The sequence below is a fragment of the Dendrobates tinctorius genome, unplaced genomic scaffold, assembly GCF_039654945.1.
Source record: "Dendrobates tinctorius isolate UK_male_01 unplaced genomic scaffold, ASM3965494v1 ptg000266l, whole genome shotgun sequence".
In the NCBI taxonomy this organism is placed as follows: Eukaryota; Metazoa; Chordata; class Amphibia; order Anura; family Dendrobatidae; genus Dendrobates; species Dendrobates tinctorius.
Genome location: NW_027361933.1, coordinates 1686228 through 1695666, shown reverse-complemented (window position 1 = coordinate 1695666; position 9439 = coordinate 1686228). Strand labels below are relative to the sequence as shown.

General features: G+C 42.3%; 1 protein-coding gene across 3 annotated transcripts in view; it reads left to right on the top strand.

Annotated features, from left to right (window-relative positions):
* The first annotated feature begins 1842 nt into the window (after positions 1 to 1842).
* Positions 1843 to 9439, top strand: part of LOC141069563 (gastrula zinc finger protein XlCGF66.1-like) — a 168607-nt gene continuing 161010 nt past the window's right edge. Inside the window, exon 1 of one of the 3 annotated variants that reach the window (XM_073559231.1) lies at positions 1843 to 1984. The gene's annotated coding sequence lies outside the window, so the exon portion shown is untranslated. Of the gene's footprint in view, positions 1998 to 9439 lie in introns of all 3 variants that reach the window. The other 2 variants (XM_073559229.1, XM_073559230.1) reach the window with 2 other exon arrangements.

The window sequence follows — 9439 nt, the reverse complement described above, 5'->3', positions numbered from 1 at the left end:
ATAGCATAAAAATGTGATGCAATAACATAATGAGATTAGACTGCAGGATCAGAAAAAGCTTGCTGTTTTAGTTTTCTATAGCTAAAAAAGGTGATTGGATAATGTCGGCTCCAGTGTCAGACATACCAATGTTACAGCGGACACTGACATGAGGTGCCTCTCTCCAGACCGCAGCATGTCAATTTTTCTTGGAGGCGCGCTAGACTCCGCAACAGAAATTTCATCAATAGAATGTATTGAATGCGGTAAATCCGCACGGTTCAGTGATCACATGTAGATTCACCTGCGTTCAATGGAAGGCACTGTTAGTTCTGGATCCTGGGCACATAGCCTGCTTCTGCTATTGAAGAAAGTGAAGAAAAAATGTTAAATAATATATATATATATATATTTATTTATTTTAGTTCAAATCTACCCCTTTTGCCCCATTCAAAATAAAATAATAAAGAAAAGAAATGCACATATTTGATTTCGCCGATTTCAGAAATGCCTAATATATCAAAATCTAAAACATCTGATTGGTAAAAGGCATAAAGACAAAGAAAAAAATTAAAACGTCAGAAATACGTTTTTTGGTCACCGCAACATTGAAATAAAAAGCAATTAACAGTTGATAAAAAAATAGTACCTATCCCAAAATGGTATTGATAGAATCGTCAGCTCGGCGTACAAAAAAAATAAGCCCTCACCTAGCCCCAGATCCTGAAAAACGGAGACGCTACAGTTCTCAGAAAATTGCACTTTTTTTTTTTTTTCAAACTTTAGATCTTTTTTTTCACCACTTAAATAAGAACCTAGACATGTTTGCTGTCTATGAACTCACAATCACCTGGAGAATCATAATGACAGGTCAGTTTTAGCATTTAGTGAACCAAGCAAAAAAGCCAAACAAAAAACAAGTGTGGGATTGCACTTTTTTTGCAATTTCACAGCACTTGAGATTTTTTCTCATTTTCCAGAAACTACATGGTAAAACCAATGGTGTCGTTCAAAAGTACAACTCGTCCCGCAAATAACAAGCTGTCACACGGCCATATTGACGGAAAAATAAAAAAGTTATGACTCTGGGAAGAAGGGGAACGAAAAATGGAAACTCAAAAACGGAGAAGGGGTTAAAGGGAACCTGTCAGGTGATCCGTGCTGCCCAGACTATGGTATATTATTCTCTGCAATGCTCCGGCACTACATGGTAGATCTGACCGGGAGCCATAGCTGGAGACTGCACTTTTCTATGTACGCAGAGGGGCAGACCATTCGGCACTGGGAAGAGCCACTCGGGGTGGTCTACAGCAGAGCTACAATGTATATTATCTCTTAGGCGCAGAAATCTCCATGGTCAGGGCAGCACGCGCCGCCTGACACTCCACTGCACAGCTAAGTAACAACTTTACTCCTACGTTTCCCCTGCTGCTCTGTGGCTCTCCCTATAGTCTTTAGTGTCATCATGACCGCTGCAGCTAATCAGTGGTCTTATAACATATACATTGAGGTGAGCAGTGAGCCCGGTGACTGTCTGCAGCGGTCACATGCTATAGCCATGACATCCACACTGACAACCTCCTAACCAAACCCGACATGAGCAGACACACACGCCTAGGTCACACTGCTTCCGGAAACTATACCTGACGCTGCGCTGTCCGGGACACAATTACCCCTGGTCGGTGTAATGACGTAAGGGTCACGTGGTACTAGTGAAGCCTGTAAGGTTAAATAGCTCCTTGTGGCTAAAGGACCTTTGATGATGATGTCATGGTCATGTGATCAGTAACACGCGGGAGACTGATCACATGACTGTGACATCATCGCTAGGAGTAAAGCAGCTCCTGAAATGTAAGTAATCCTCCGGAAGGCCTGACTCCGCCCACAGCCATGACATCACCAAAGGTCCTACTGCTGCTTTGTAACATCTGTACTACGTGGTGGTCACATGTCTATGACGTCACGAAAGGTCCTGTAGCCGCTAGGATGCACTATCTGCAGATTAGTAAGTGGCCATTGTACGTTCTTCTGCCCTGGGCTTATTGTGTGTTTGTCTGTCCGGGCCTGCTGTCTGTAACACTACACACGTACAGGAAGGCATGTGATGTCACGGCTATACCTGGGCCCTGTGGCATTACTGCAGACGTGCACAATGGTGGGAATGTACATGTGTAGTATGTGTAGTTGTAGTATGTACAGATGGTGATGTGTGTTGTGTCCAGGTACATGGTACAGCCGTGCATATAGTAGTAGTAATTTTATACACCTTTGTAGCTATAGGTGTAGCTCACATCACATATAGTATATACACATGTAAATGTAGGATATATATATATATATATATATATATATATATATACAGTGCAGACCAAAAGTTTTGACACACCTCATTCAAAGAATTTTCTTTATTTTCATGACTATGAAAACTGTAGATTCACTCTGAAGGCATCAAAGCTATGAATTAACACATGTGGAATTATATAATTAACAAAAAAGTGTGAAACAACTTGAAAATATGTCTTATATTCTAGGTTCTTCAAAGTATCCACCTTTTGCTTTGCCCATATACCCATCATACATATCCACCATCCCATAGTCCCGTGCCCATATACCCATCAAACATAATCTCCATCCCATAGTCCCATGCCCATATACCCATCAAACATATCCTCCATCCCATAGTACTGTGCCCATATACCCATCATACATATCCACCATCCCATAGTCCCGTGCCCATATACCCATCAAACATAATCTCCATCCCATAGTCCCATGCCCATATACCCATCAAACATATCCTCCATCCCATAGTACTGTGCCCATATACCCATCATACATATCCTCCATCCCATAGTCCCATGCCCATATACCCATCATACATATCCTCCATCCCATAGTCCCATGCCCATATACCCATCAAACATAATCTCCATCCCATAGTCCCATGCCCATATACCCATCAAACATATCCTCCATCCCATAGTACTGTGCCCATATACCCATCATACATATCCTCCATCCCATAGTCCCATGCCCATATACCCATCATACATATCCTCCATCCCATAGTCCCATGCCCATATACCCATCATACATATCCTCCATCCCATAGTCCCATGCCCATATACCCATCACACATCCGCCATCCCATAGTCCCATGCCCATATAGCCATCACACATCCGCTATCCCATAGTCCCATGCCCATATACCCATCATACATATCCTCCATCCCATAGTCGAGTGCCCATATACCCATCACACATCCTTCATCCCATAGTCCTGTGCCCATATACCCATCACACATCCACCATCCCATAGTCCCATGCCCATATACCCATCATACATATCCTCCATCCCATAGTCGAGTGCCCATATACCCATCACACATCCTTCATCCCATAGTACTGTGCCCATATACCCATCACACATCCTCCATCCCATAGTCCCGTGCCCATATACCCATCACACATCCTTCATCCCATAGTCCTGTGCCCATATACCCATCACACATCCACCATCCCATAGTCCCATGCCCATATACATATCCTCCATCCCATAGTCCCTTGCCCATATACCCATCAAACATATCCTCCATCCCATAGTCGAGTGCCCATATACCCATCACACATCCTCCATCCCATAGTCCCATGCCCATATACCCATCATACATATTCGCCATCCCATAGTCAAGTGCCCATATACCCATCACACATCCTTCATCTCATAGGCCCGTGCCCATATGCCCATCATACATATCCTCCATCCCATAGTCCCGTGCCCACATACCCATCATACATATCCACTATCCCATAGTCCAGTGCCCATATACCCATCACACATCCTCCATCCTATAGTCCTGTGCCCATATACCCATTATGACATCATCATCATCATGGCAACCGTTGTGACATAACCGTCACCATTGCAACCTATTAAGACATCATCGTCACCATGGCAACCATTGTGACAGCATCTTCGCCATTGCAACCTATGATGACATTAGCGTCGCCATGGCAGCCATTATGACATCATAATGAGGGGCGGGGCTTGATACACACACACTTTTTCCCCATTATGTAGATAGGGGCAAAATTGTTTGGTGAATTGGAACGCGCAGGGTTAAAATTTCGCCTCCCAACATAGCCTATGACGCTCTCGGGGTCCAGACGTGTGACTGTGCCAAATTTTGTGGCTGTAGCTGCGACGGTGCGGATGCCAATACCGGACGGACACACACACACACACCGGACACACACACACACCGGACACACACACACACACCGGACACACACACACACACCGGACACACACACACACCGGACACACACACACACACACACACACACACACACACACACACACACACACACACACACACACACACACACCTTTATATATTGGATAGATAGCAAAAGGGACTCACGGTAAACGGATTTATGCAAGTAGGTAATAGGGACACCTCTCATTAGCTGGGATAGGTAGCCTACACCTAATTGGGGAAGAAAGGTGGTGAACCTTGCTAAAGGTCCCACACTCCACCTCTCCCTAAGAAGTGGATGTTTTGATCCGATAAACCACTGGTTCAAATCCCAATACAGGCACATTCACCACAAAAGAAAAACTAAATTATAATCTAATAAAAAAAAATTTAAACAGAGAATTTTAACCCAATTTTTGCACATATAACATAGTTTTTATTGAAAAATACATGTAATTTTGTTTTCATTCAATAGGGAAGTCATGCATTCCAATTTAAGTCTGCTGCCACATGATCTGACAAAAAAACAAAAAAATAAAAATTAAAAATAAAATAAATACCTTAAAAATACAACCCAAAATCATAGAGGAGAGACAGTAGCACATAGAAGAATCTTTTACAATATCATTATAGAGTGATCTGTAACTTATAATCAACATTCAAACCAAAAGGTTTTAACGTGTTTAATTTCTTAATCCATTGTAGCTCCCTAATCTTCAGTAATTTGGTTCTATCTCCACCTCTTCTCAAAGGTGGAATATAGTCTATCACTCTAAACTTCAGATCCTTTTCCACATGTTTAAAATCCGAAAAATGTTTAGATACCGATAGATCTTGTCTTGTTCTAATGCTATGTCTATGTTGATTTAATCTCACTTTCAGTTCACAAGTGGTTTCACCCACATAGTACAAATTACATGGACATTTTAGGAGATAAATTACAAATTCCGAAGAACACGTCAAAAAATGATTTATTTTAATTTCCCTATTAGTATGTGGATGTTGAAAGGAACTGCCTTTTCCATATATGTGCAGTTCACACAATTGAGACAAGGGAATGAACCCAACCTAACTTTGCCCGTCAATGTAGTCTGAGAATTTTTCTTTTTTGAACCAAAATCTGAATGTACTATTATATCATTGATATTTCTGGCCCGTTTACAGATCACTCTATAATAATATTGTAAAATATTCTTCTATGTGCTACTGTCTCTCCTCTATGATTTTGGGTTGTATTTTTAAGGTATTTATTTTATTTTTAACTAGCTGAAGAGCCCGGCGCTGCCCGGGCATAGTGACTAACTGTGGTTAGTTATAACAAATTATAATTATCCTCCATCCCATAGTCCCGTGCCCATATACCCATCACTCATATCCACCATACCATAGGCCCGTGCCCATATACCCATCATACATATGACCCATCCCATAGGCCCGTGCCCATATACCCATCATACATATCCTCCATCCCATAGGCCCGTGCCCATATACCCATCATACATATCCTCCATCCCATAGTCCCGTGCCCATATACCCGTCATACATATCCTCCATCCTATAGTCCCGTGCCCATATACTCGTCATACACATCCTCCATCCCATAGTCCAGTGCCCATATACCCATCATACATATCCTCCATCCCATAGTCCCATGCCCATATACTCGTCATACATATCCTCCATCCCATAGTCCAGTGCCCATATACCCGTCATACATATCCTCCATCCCATAGTCCCGTGCCCATATACCCGTCATACATATCCTCCATCCCATAGTCCAGTGCCCATATACCCATCACACATCCTCCATCCCATAGTCAACCAATATGACATCATACTGAGCAGCGGGGCTTACAACCTATAATGACATCAGCGTCGCCATGGCAACCATTATGACATCATAATGAGGGGCGGGGCTTGATACACACACACACTTTTTCCCCATTATGTAGATAGGGGCAAAATTGTTTGGTGAATTGCAATGCGCGGGGTTAAAATTTCGCCTCACAACATAGCTTAGGACACTCTCGGGGTCCAGACGTGTGACTGTGCCAAATTTTGTGGCTGTAGCTGCGACGGTGCGTATGCCAATCCCGGACACACACACACACACACACACACACACACACACACACACACACACACACACACACACACACACACACACACACACACACACACACACACACACACACACAGACACACACACACTTGAGCTTTATATATTAGATTTTTATTTTTTGTTTTTTTTGTCAGATCATGCGGCAGCAGACTTATATTGGAAGGCATGACTCCAGTATAGAATGAAAACAAAATTCCATGTATTTTTCAATAAAAACTATATTATATGCGCAAAAATTGGGTTAAAATTTTCTGTTGTTTAAAATTTTTTGCATTATATTATTATTTAGTTTTTCTTTTTTCTTTTGTGGTGAATTTGCCTGTATTGGGATTTGAACCAGTGGTTTATCGGATCAAAAGATCCATTTCTTTGGGAGAGGTGGAGTGTGGGGCCTTTAGCAAGGTTCACCACTTTTCTTCCCCAATTAGGTGTAGGTTACCTATCCCAGCTAATGAGAGGTGTCCCTATTACCTACATGGATAAATCTGTTTACTGTGAGTCCCTTTTGCTATAAGCTATAAATATGGCATTGAATTCACATTTCTTTTCTTTTTTCTTTGCTTTATTTGTAGTGCTATTTAAGGTTGGAGCGCTTATATATCTGAATAATGGCAAATGACGCTAGTCTTTATTGATTAACCCCTTTCTGCCATGAGACATACTATCCCGTCCATGTGCCCTCGGACTTAATTCCCAGGGACGGGATAGTATGTCATAGCGATCAGCGGCGCTCACGTGGTGAGCGCCGCTGATCGCGGCCGGGTGTCAGCTGATTATCACAGCCGACACCCGACACGTTAACCCCTTGTACACCGCGATCAAACACGATCGCGGTGTACCGGGGGTTAAAGGGAAGCATCGGCAGGGAGGGGGCTCCCTCCGTGCTTCCCTGAGCCCCCCACGGCAGCGCAATGTGCAGCGCTGCTGCGGGGGGCTCTTTCCCTACAGGCCCCTGGATCCAAGATGGTGACGGGGACCTTCGGGGGCCTGTAGGGAGCTGACTTCCTCACTGCCTGCAAAGCGCAGGCATGAGGAAGTCTGCAGCAGTGCCTGTGACAGATCGCTGATCTGTCACAGTGATCTGTGATGTGACAGATCAGCGATCTGTCACAGTATAGTGATGTCCCACCTGGGACAATGTAATAAAGTTAAAAAAAAAAAAAAAAAGTGTAAAAAAAATCGCTAAATAAATTAGTAAAAAAAAAAAATATTCCCCAATAAATTCATTTTTTGAAAATAAAAATAGACCAAAACTATAAAAGTACACATATTTGGTATCGCCGCGTCCGTAAACACCCGCCCTATAAAACTGTCCCATTAGTTAACCCCTTTAGCGAACCCCTTAAAAAATAAAAATAAAAAACGAAGCAAAAAATAATGATTTATTATCATACCACCGAACAAAAAGTGCAATAACGCGCGATCAAAAAGACGCATATAAATATCCGTGGTACCGCTGAAAACGTCAGCTTGTCCCCCAAAAAACGAGCTACCATACAGCATCATCAGCGAAAAAATAAAAAGTTATAGCTCGCAGAATAAAGCGATGCAAAAATAATTATTTTTTATATAAAATAGTTTTCATTGCATAAAACCGACAAAACCTAAAAAAAAGACCTAAATGAGGTATCGCTGTAACCATACTGACCCGAAGAATAAAACCGCTTTATCAATTTTACCGCATGCGGAACGGTGTAAATGCACCCCCCCAAAAGAAATTCATGAAACGCTGGTTTTTGTTCATTCTGTGTCCCAAAAATCAGAATAAAAAGCGATCAAAAAATGTCACGTGCCGTTATCACCCCCTTAGTTAGGGAAAAATAATAAAATTAAAAAAATGTATTTATTTCCATTTTCCCATTAGGGTTAGGGCTGAGATTAGGGTTAGGGGTGTGTTGGGGTTAGGGTTGGAGTTATAATTGGGGGGTTTCCACTGTTTGGGCACATCAGGTGCTCTCCAAATGCAACATGGCGTCTGATCTCAATTCCAGCCAATTCTGCGTTGAAAAAGTCAAATGGTGCTCCTTCCCTTCCAAGCTCTGCCATGCGCCCAAACAGTGTTTTACCCCCACATATAGGGTATCAGCATACTCAGGACAAATTGCAAAACAACTTTTGGGGTCCAATTTCTCCTGTTACCCTAAGGAAAATAAAAAATTGGGGGCAAAAATATCATTTTTGTGGAAAAAAATGATTTTTTTATTTTCACGCCCGGGCGTTATAAACTTCTGTGAAGCACTGGGGGTTCAAAATGCTCACCACACATCTAGATAAGTTCCTTGTGGGGTCTAGTTTCCAAAATGGTGTCATTTGTGGGGGGTTTCCACTGTTTTGGTACATCAGGGGTTTTCCAATCGCGACATGGTGTCCGATCTCAATTCCAGCCAAAAATGTCAAATGGCGCTGCTTCCCCTCCGAGCTCTGCCATGCGCCCAAATAGTGGTTTACCCCCACATGTGGGGTATCAGCGTACTCAGGACAAATTTCACAATAACTTTTAGGGTCCTGTTACCCTTGGGAAAATAAAAATTGGGGGTGAAAAGATCATTTTTGTGGAAAAAATATGATTTTTTAATTGTACCGCTGTACGTTATAAACTTCTGTGAAGCCCTTGTGGGTTCAAAGTTCTCACCACATATCTAGATAAGTTCCTTGGGGGGTCTAGTTTCCAAAATGGGGTCACTTGGGGGTTTCCACTGTTTAGGTACATCAGGGGCTCTCCAAACGTGACATGGCGTCCGATCTGAATTCCAGCCAATTTTGCATTGAAAAAGTCAAACGGCGCTCCTTCCCGTCTGAGGTCTGCCATGCGCCGAAACAGTGGTTCCCCCCCACATATCAGGTATCAGCGTACTCAGGACAAATTGCACAATAACTTTTGCAGTCTAATTTCTCCTGTTACCTTTGGTAACATAAAAAAAAATTGGACCTGAAGTATTTTTTTTGTGAAAAAAAGTTAAATGTTCATTTTTTTTTAAAATATTCATAAAATTCCTGTGACGCACCTAAAGGGTTGATAAACTTTTTGAATGTGGTTTTGAGCACCTTAAGGGGTGCAGTTTTTCGAATGGTGACACTT